This window comes from Suncus etruscus, chromosome 11, assembly GCF_024139225.1.
Source record: "Suncus etruscus isolate mSunEtr1 chromosome 11, mSunEtr1.pri.cur, whole genome shotgun sequence".
NCBI lineage: Eukaryota > Metazoa > Chordata > Mammalia > Eulipotyphla > Soricidae > Suncus > Suncus etruscus.
Window position 1 is genome coordinate 32,881,369 of NC_064858.1, and position 8,736 is coordinate 32,890,104.

An 8,736-nucleotide genomic window follows, 5' to 3' on the forward strand; every position below is an offset into this window, starting at 1 on the left:
GGGGTGAACTTTGCTCAATGAAACTTTCAGGATTAGATTGTGCATGGAGCATTTTAGGATAAACATAATTTTCATGTCTAAAGTACTAAGCTAGGGGCTGGAGAGATAGCATGGAGGTAGGGAGTTTGCCTTACATGCAGGACTTTGGTTCGAATCCTGGCATCCCCTGAGCCTGGGAGGAGCGATTACTGAGCACAGAACCAGGAGTAACCCCTGAGCACTGCTGGGTGTGACCCAAAAGCCAAAAACTAAAGTACTAAGCTATATGGTAGTGAGTACTATAAGAGGAGTCTACCCTGTGCAGTATCATCCACCATGTCTTGTGTATTGAGTTTCCTTTCCTGAAAGGAAACTGACAACGTGGGCATTATGATATAATAGTGACATAGCTTGAATTGGAAAGAAGGAATAAAAGGTTAATAGTAATTTGCAAAAACATACTCAATGAGTGGGGCCTATAACAAAAGCTATGGTGCGCAATTACCTATTTCATTGGTCTCTACGGTCATCATGTAGCAGACATAATAAAAATATGGAACATTCCATGAATTTTTATGTAATCCTTGCACAAAGACCATGCTAATCTTCTCTTTATAGTTCTAACTTTAGTAAATGTGCTGCCAAACTAAGTACATATAAGTAAATTTTGATAAACTTTCTTGAAGTGGTTTCATGCTCCAACACTATGTTCAAAATCTATATAACTCCTTGTTAACACTAGGTGGCAGTGCAAATGCAGGCATTGACACAATGAATATTATTTCCAAGAACTGAGCATATTTTAGAACTCTTCTGTGGGACTTTTCCAGACTTGGGCAAAAGAGGAAGATCAACGTTGAAGGGAATAATAAAGGTGAAAATTTTATGAAGCATAGGGATTTTAATGCTTTTAAAGTCTGATTAAGGTTACCATTTGAAAAAAATATTTTTTTTCTTTTTTTTAATTTATTTAAACACCTTAATTACATATTTTTAAGTCTTTGTAAGTTTGGCTTACAGGTCTTAATTTATTTCAACATACAGTAATTTTGAAAATAAATTTGACATGTCAGTTCAAATTATTTTTTAAAACATCTAACACCATTATACACTTAATCAAAGTGCCTTGGACTTGTTCAAAAACAATGACAACCTTAGTATATCTGGATTATTTCAAATGTTTACTTGCTTTAAGAATATACACACTTTATTTTAAATACTTCAGTATACATCTAACATCTTACTAGACACTGAGCTTGTAAATTAAGTATAAATTTACAAACACAGCAGAGCAAAGTCTTCTAAACATTTCAAATAGCTTAGGACTTTAGACCACACACACACACAGTAATAACGTCAAATAACAGTGAGTTTATTCTATGTTCTTCTGCCTGGCTCTATTTATTTTACTATGCTGTAAAATTGACTTTCTCAAATTATATCTTTTCATCTGAAATTTACTAGGCATGTAAACATATTAGACTGCAATTCAATGCCTTTTTATTTTATTTTTTTTATTGAATAATTTTTATTTTGACCAAAGTGGATTACAAATCTTTCACAATAATATTTTAGGTAAATTGTGACATTGAGTCAGGGGCATTCCCACCACCAATGTTGTCCTCCCTTCACCCCTGTTCCCAGCATGCATACCATATCGCCCTCCTTTGACCCCCGGGGCTGCTAGTATAAGTGGTTCCCCTCTGTGTCTAGCTTGTTGTAGATTGGATTTTAATTTTGTTGTCATTGGCTTTGGATTTGGTGTTTAAGTATGATCATTTTTTATTTCTACTCAATGTTCATACACCTGTTTGGTCTTGGTACCCTCCATTATTTCTCCCTCAATTTGTGAGGCGGAACAAAATGGTTCAAATTATGTGGTTCTGTTCAGAGGAAAGAAAAAAAAAAAACAAAGAAAAAAAGGGGGGAAAAACTCAAACAAGCAAGAAATGGGAGGAGACCTTCTAGAGACTATAAATATCAATTTAAGAGAAGAAAGGGAAAAAGAAAGAAAAACATAAAAACAATACCAAAAATATCGAACAAAAGAACCTGAAAAACACCACAGCCATAAAGACAACAAATAAAAAATAACCACGGTCCCCAAATAAAAAAAAAGCATACAAAAAGGAAAAATAAACAACAATAACAACAACAACAACTATAACAAAAAATTGATTTGTGCTTTTCTTTTCATAGGCACAGTAAATATTGGGGGAAATTAGAAAGGGAATTCCCTTGACCTAAGGGGGGTTTCTTCGCCCTTGAAGCATACTGTCACGGGAATAACTATAGGCTCTGTACGTGCTCTTTTTCTCTTCCCTAGGTCCTTTTGTGCTGTCTGGAAACTTTCCACTCAGTTGTGGATGATAAAATCAGGCCTGTGTAACTAAAGATCTCAGTATTTGCATAGGTCATAGGGTGGAGATAGAGTGAAGTCTTTATGTTTCTAGAAGTTCTGTTCCAACACTGTAGTTCAATGCCTTTCTATAGGGAAAATAGTTCCTTAACTTAAAAAAAAATGTTCAGGTCCTCTTATTTATAACTCCTTTTCTATAATGATATTTCTCAATGATATATTCATTTAGACATGGTGAATGCTGATAGAATTCTGAGTTAGGCTTGAACTTCTGCATGCTTGCTTGATTTTATATCCATTTTTATAATTTATGTGTTCCCTTCCCCAAAGACAACAGAAAATTGGGATAAACATTGTCTTATCAGTGTGCAGAAAGAAATGAACTTCTCTAACTTTCTATTTTATTTTCATGGTGCACGTTTACTTTCCATGACAACAAGCTCCAAAGAATTAAGCTGATATTCAAAGTATCATCTATGCAAATACACTCCCAAAAGATCACTTTCACTCCAAAGTTTTTAGGAAAGAATTCTGTGTTTCCTCCACTGATCTGTTTAACTTCATTTCATAAGAAGGGCGCTGCATCGAGAATCCAGAAACTATTCTTTCTCTTCAGTCCAACATATGTATGTGACTTTATGATAGGGACATTCTGTGTCTTTGTTTTATGCAGCTAAAGACTCTCTTTGTCCAGTTAACCTACTTAATACAAGAACAGTCAATAACTTCAAGATCACATAACTACTAACCTTAAAAAATAAGTTGTTTCTATGAACTCTATAACAGGTACTATGCATTAACAAACATCATATCATGTCCTAGGTATTCCATGCAGATGCATCCATGTTCCATGTATAAAAAGGATCTTGCAAGGAAGATACATTAGCATAATTAAATAATTTCACAGATGAGGTAACTAAGACTAATTAGTAAATTATTCAAGGTTTATAAAAACAGAAGTAAATTTCAGAAACACTTATTCCCAAACCAGTGTTACTTCTTTTGCCCCAGAAGACCTCTTCATTGTTACCATTTTTATTTAGTTTTATAGTTTTAACCTACTTTAGAAGATAGCAAACATCTTAGAATTTTTTCTGAAGCAAGATAGCTTTTATTGAAACTTATTTATGAAGATTTGGGGGGACAGAAAAAAGAAGTATGTGTTCATACTGCTCTAAACTGGAAATAAGCAAACAAAGAAACAGAGACAAGAAAGCAAGATACGTGTTCAAAGGAGAACATGGGCTTGAAGAATAAGCAAAACTTCTTAGCATTTTATAGTTCACTGAGAGTTTATTGCAAAATTGACTTTGAAGTTCTTTTTTTAATCTAGGTATATTTTTTATTTTAAGTCAAATTTCAAACTGTTGCTCAGTGATTGATATCTTGTGGGTTTCTTTTTAGGTGGGGCCTACGAAAGTCTTTGGGAGCAGAGCAAGAAATAATCGTTAGTCCTAATACTTCTGGGAAGATCTTATCTTAAGGATGCAGACACTGGAATTAATGCTCTGTGATGTAAGGACCACAGAGGTAGGTGGTCCCTCACAAACACTGCATTTCAGTAGAACTGCAAGGGACTGGGGTTTGGTCCAAGTTTCTGCTCTGTGGTTCGTGGCATGTTTTCTTTGGTTCACAAGCATGCTGCTTCTTGGTGGAGGCATATGCCTGCTAGCATCCCACTCACTGTATCCCATACAAGACAATTCCTGGGTACCTAGAAGGCAGATGTTTCCCAAAGATTTCCAAAAACAGACATGCATTTCCTTCCTTTCTTCTCCACTTTCATGAGCCACCCAGAGAGAAGAGACCTGGAGGTAATAAAGATTGGTGAAAGTCAATTACCCCAAAACTCTGGGTTTCAAAAGATGAGTAGAAAAGGAGTGAACACTCAGTGCCAACTCATGAAATATATAAGCCCATCTTTGAGCTTCAACAGTTCAACAGATACAGGAAATACTTAAGAAATACTTAAAGGTTTCCTTCTTCCTGGATACTATATAAGCTGAGGACAATGCAAAATCCTCCAAGCAGAGTCTCTGCATGTCTCATTCTAAACTTTGCACACTTACTTTCAGAAAACCTTTAGAAAGTTATCAGGCTAGTCACTGACATACTATTAGTTCCATGAAGCATTTTTCTACTTCAAGTTTTGGGATATTGCCCCTGTGGATGGTTGATCCCCAGATACGAGAGTAGACTTTTATTACCAAACATTGTTGCACCCTAAAATTGACATACCTATAAAATTACACATGTAGTCAAGTATCTCAAAAGAGAAATAGCACAGATAATGCTGACTCCTAATCTGTTTTCTCCTTCATCCTTAAACAGAATCCCATTGTTGGGCTGGAAAGATGGTTCAACAGGTAAGTCACGCAGCAGGGTGTGCCCCAAATAATCCAATTATTGCTTGTGTTTTTCCTATCTAAGACTTTAAAATTAGTATTAGCCAAGTGACTATTTTCTGTCTAAAGACTAAAGTCATTGGGTAAAATTATAGTTTTTATTGTAAAAAATAGAGAAAACTTGGGGCTAGAGCAACAGCACAGCAGTAAGGCATTTGCCTTGCACGTAGCAAACACAGGACAGACCCAGGTTCGAGTCTCAGCATCCCTATGGTCCCCTGAGCCTGCCAGGAGTGACTTCTGAGCATAGAGCTAGGAGTACCTTCTAAGCACCACCGGTGTGATCCCCCCCCCAAAAAAAAACCCAAAATAGAGAAAAGTATAAATGAGGATAGGTATAATAAAAAGTTATGATGCAGACAATAGTATACTCCTACCTATCCAATACTTAAAGTTTTATTTAAATATTTGTCCATGTTCTTATATATCGCTTTTGTTTATTTATTTTTGCTGTTTCTTGTATGTAGCTTTTATGAGGTATCCATTATTTTCTCTGTAAAATCTAGCTAGTTTTGTTAATTTCTTGTTTAGTTTAATGTAGAGAGCAAAATTAAGTCATTAACTTTAGAAGCTACCAGTGGAGCTAATATGGAAAAGAAGGTTAGCAAGATAGATTTACACACTTTTATTATAGTGGAGCTATAAGTAGGAGATGTAAATTTCAAGTTTGCAAAGGTTCTGCACTGCAATGGGAATAATCGGGTAACACATAACTTTTTTATTTTTGTGGGGTTTTTTTTGGGGGGGGTCACACCTGGCAGTGCTCAGGGGTTATTCCTGGCTCCAGACTCAGAAATTGCTCCTGGCAGGCATAGGGGACCATATGGGATGCCGGGATTCGAACCGATGACCTCCTGCATGAAAGACAAACGCCTTACCTCCATGCTATCTCTCCGGCCCCAAGTCAGACATAACTTTTAAAAGTCGTGACAGCAAATGAGTGGAGAGAACAGGGATATAGGGAAAAACTAAAGAAATTTAACCCATAAGTAACAAGTAGGGGGATGAGAAAAAAAAAACACCAGAGAATATTGAGATCGAAAAATAAGAACTGTCTTGTTGACAAATAGAAAATCGGTTCAAAGAAAAAAAAACTTATCTGTGAATGGTTTCAAATACCACTGAAAAGGCAAGTAATTCAGAAACTGGATTGCAGTGTTTGCGTTTCTCACAGCTGACCCTAGTTGGATCCCTGACACCACACATGGTTTCCAAAGCATCACCTTGAGCGAGCCTGGAGCACAGAGCCAATAGTAAGCTCTGAGCAAAGGTATGTGTGGCCCAAAATACAGAAAATATAATAGGAAAATAAGTCAGAAGATGGAATAATAATTCAATGGCCTTGATTTAACAAATGTAGAGAGAGGATTTGGAGGGATAAAAGAAAGGATATTGACATCATGGAAACATGGGGCCAGAGCAATAGCACAGTGGCTGGCTAACCACGGAGGGGTTTGAATTCGCACATCTCATATGGTCCCCTGAGCCTGCCAGGAGTGATTTCTGAGCTCAGAACCAGGAGTAACCTCTGAGTGCTGCTGGGTGTGACCCCAAAACCAAAAAACAATAAATAAGAAAATAAAAAAATTTACGAAGAAGAAGAAGAAGAAGAAGAAGAAGAAGAAGAAGAAGGAAGAGGAAGAAGAAAAAAGAAGGAAGAGGAAGAAGAAAAAGAAGCAGAAGAAGAAGAAGAAGAAGAAGAAGAAGAAGAAGAAGGAAGAGGAAGAAGAAAAAAGAAGGAAGAGGAAGAAGAAAAAGAAGCAGAAGAAGAAAAAGAAAAGAAACAGAAGAAAAAGAAGCAGAAGAAAGAAGAAAAAGAAGAAGAAAAGAAGAAGAAAAGAAGAAAACAAGAAGAAGAAGAAGAAAAGAAGAAGAAGAAGAAGAAGAAGAAGAAGAAGAAGAAGAAGAAGAAGAAGAAGAAGAAGAAGAAGAAGAAGAAGAAGAAGAAGAAGAAGAAGAAGAAGAAACAAAAAACTCATGGGTAAAGTCTTAAGGAAACAAATGAAGCAAAAAATATAATAATGTTCTATGTCCATAGAGTTTAATAATTTTCATAGTAATTTTTTGCCCTGTTTTTTTTTTCCTTTGAAGGTCTCCATAAGACAGGACCATGTTTTTCTTTTCTTTTTTATAATCAGAGAATTGAATTGATCAGGAGTGTAGATCTTAATATTTTTATTCAAGTGACAGGGCTGGGAGTAGAACCAGTTCCTAGTGCAAATTGTTAAAGATCTACCATGCATATCTACCCACCATGAAAATAAATTCATGAACTTAGGTCCATACTTGGCTATATTCATTGTATAGCTCCTTCTAATTTGCTGATGTTTGGCAGATTGGTAAAGCAATATGTTTCTTCAGCTCCACAACTCCCCTAGATGTTCACTATGTGTTAATTCACTGATAGATTATCAGCAGAAAGTTGTAAATCCCAGCATGCTTTCTTTATTGAAAAATATAATCACAATTTACACATAATCACTATAATCACATATTTACTTCTCAAACAAAGAGACTTTTGATTTCTTTGACAACTGGGGACCTCATTTCAGTTGATGCTTCTAATGTAGAATTATCTAAAAGGCCATTATTGTCATAATTAGCATATAAATTTAATTTAATGTTTACAGCAAACAGAAAATTACTCAAACACACAATATGCTTCCTCTGCCACATGCAATTTATTTTTACAGTAAACTAGCTAAGTTCAAATTAAAGAACATAAGCTAGGGAAAGATATTGTGCAGGAGATATATGTAAATAGGCATTTAAGTTTTTGTACTTCAAACAAGGCATTGATGAGAGTTCATCATCCACCAAATAAAATTGTTGGGAAACATTCTGTATAAGCACAATATAACATTGAGAGGGCAGTAATGAAGGCAAGTGTTTAAAATGGTAAATAATAACCTCATAAGAATTTTGTCTTTCAATATCACTTAGCCTCTGGCAGGTCTAACCTCTACCAGTTCACTTATTAACTACTAGTTTGTGGATTGGAACAGAATAGTGTTCACTGCCTTAAAGAGCAAAGGGCAGGAGAGTTAGCTGAATGGACTAAGAGCATGCTTTGTATGCTGGGAGCCAGTTCAATCTCCAAACATGGTCAGGTTCCAAACCTTGACCTGAGCCAAACACGGGTTCCTGAACACAGAGCTGGAAGTAACCCCTGAGTATCACCAGTTGTGGATTCTCAAAAACAAAATTAAAAACAACTGCTGCCAGTCTATGCATCCGCTGATCCAGATCCTGGCAAGATTTGGGAAGGTGAAAGGTCATCCCTGTTGTACTGGTAAAGGAAAAGAAAATATAAGGCCTCCCAATTCTTACCACAGGCTGTGTTCTTTACACTAACTGTATAGAAAAAGGGGGTGCAGTAAATGCACCCCATATACACCTCAACACAGGCCCTTTGTTTGGTCTGTATTGTGAATTGGGGGACCAAAAAAAAAAAAAGAAAGGTCATCCCATTGTGGGCAAAAATATTTGCCTCACAGATTCAGTGTTTTCCTTAAGAACCTCACAACAATCTTCACCCTAGTTTCTTTAAGTGTCTTTTTTAATTGAATCACCATGAGATATACAGATACAAAGTTGATCACATTTCTTACCACCAATGTCCCCATTTTCTTGCCTGACTCACAGCCTGCCGTTTTCTCTGTCTGTCTGTCTGTCTGTCTGTCTGTCTGTCTGTCTGTCTGTCTGTCTGCCTGCCTGCCTCTTTTTCTTTGTTCCTCTCTCTCCCAGAAAAAGTGACGGTGATCTGATGAAAGCACTGAGAGATTTTGTCTGGTTTCTGGCTGTGAGAGTCTGGAAGGCAGTTGTAGCTACCTGAGCAGTGAGACCACGCCAGAGCAATTCCTTTTCCAATGAGGAAAAAATGGAGAAGAGATATCCCATGGGGAAATTCAAGCAGCAAAAGATAAAGCATGTCTGAAATACTCTTAGACTTCTTTAAAGCAGTTCTTGTGAGCTGTCCTATCTTTCATTTCC

General features: G+C 36.4%; 2 non-coding genes across 2 annotated transcripts; one reads left to right on the forward strand and one right to left on the reverse strand.

Moving 5' to 3' along the window:
- Positions 1–526: 526 nt before the first annotated feature.
- On the reverse strand, positions 527–633 carry LOC126023676 (U6 spliceosomal RNA). The gene has a single exon (XR_007500775.1). It is a non-coding gene; the product is annotated as a U6 spliceosomal RNA (small nuclear RNA).
- A 7,423-nt stretch (positions 634–8,056) lies between these two features.
- On the forward strand, positions 8,057–8,189 carry LOC126023209 (small nucleolar RNA SNORA51). Its single transcript, XR_007500412.1, has one exon. It is a non-coding gene; the product is annotated as a small nucleolar RNA SNORA51 (small nucleolar RNA).
- The last annotated feature ends 547 nt before the right edge of the window (positions 8,190–8,736 follow it).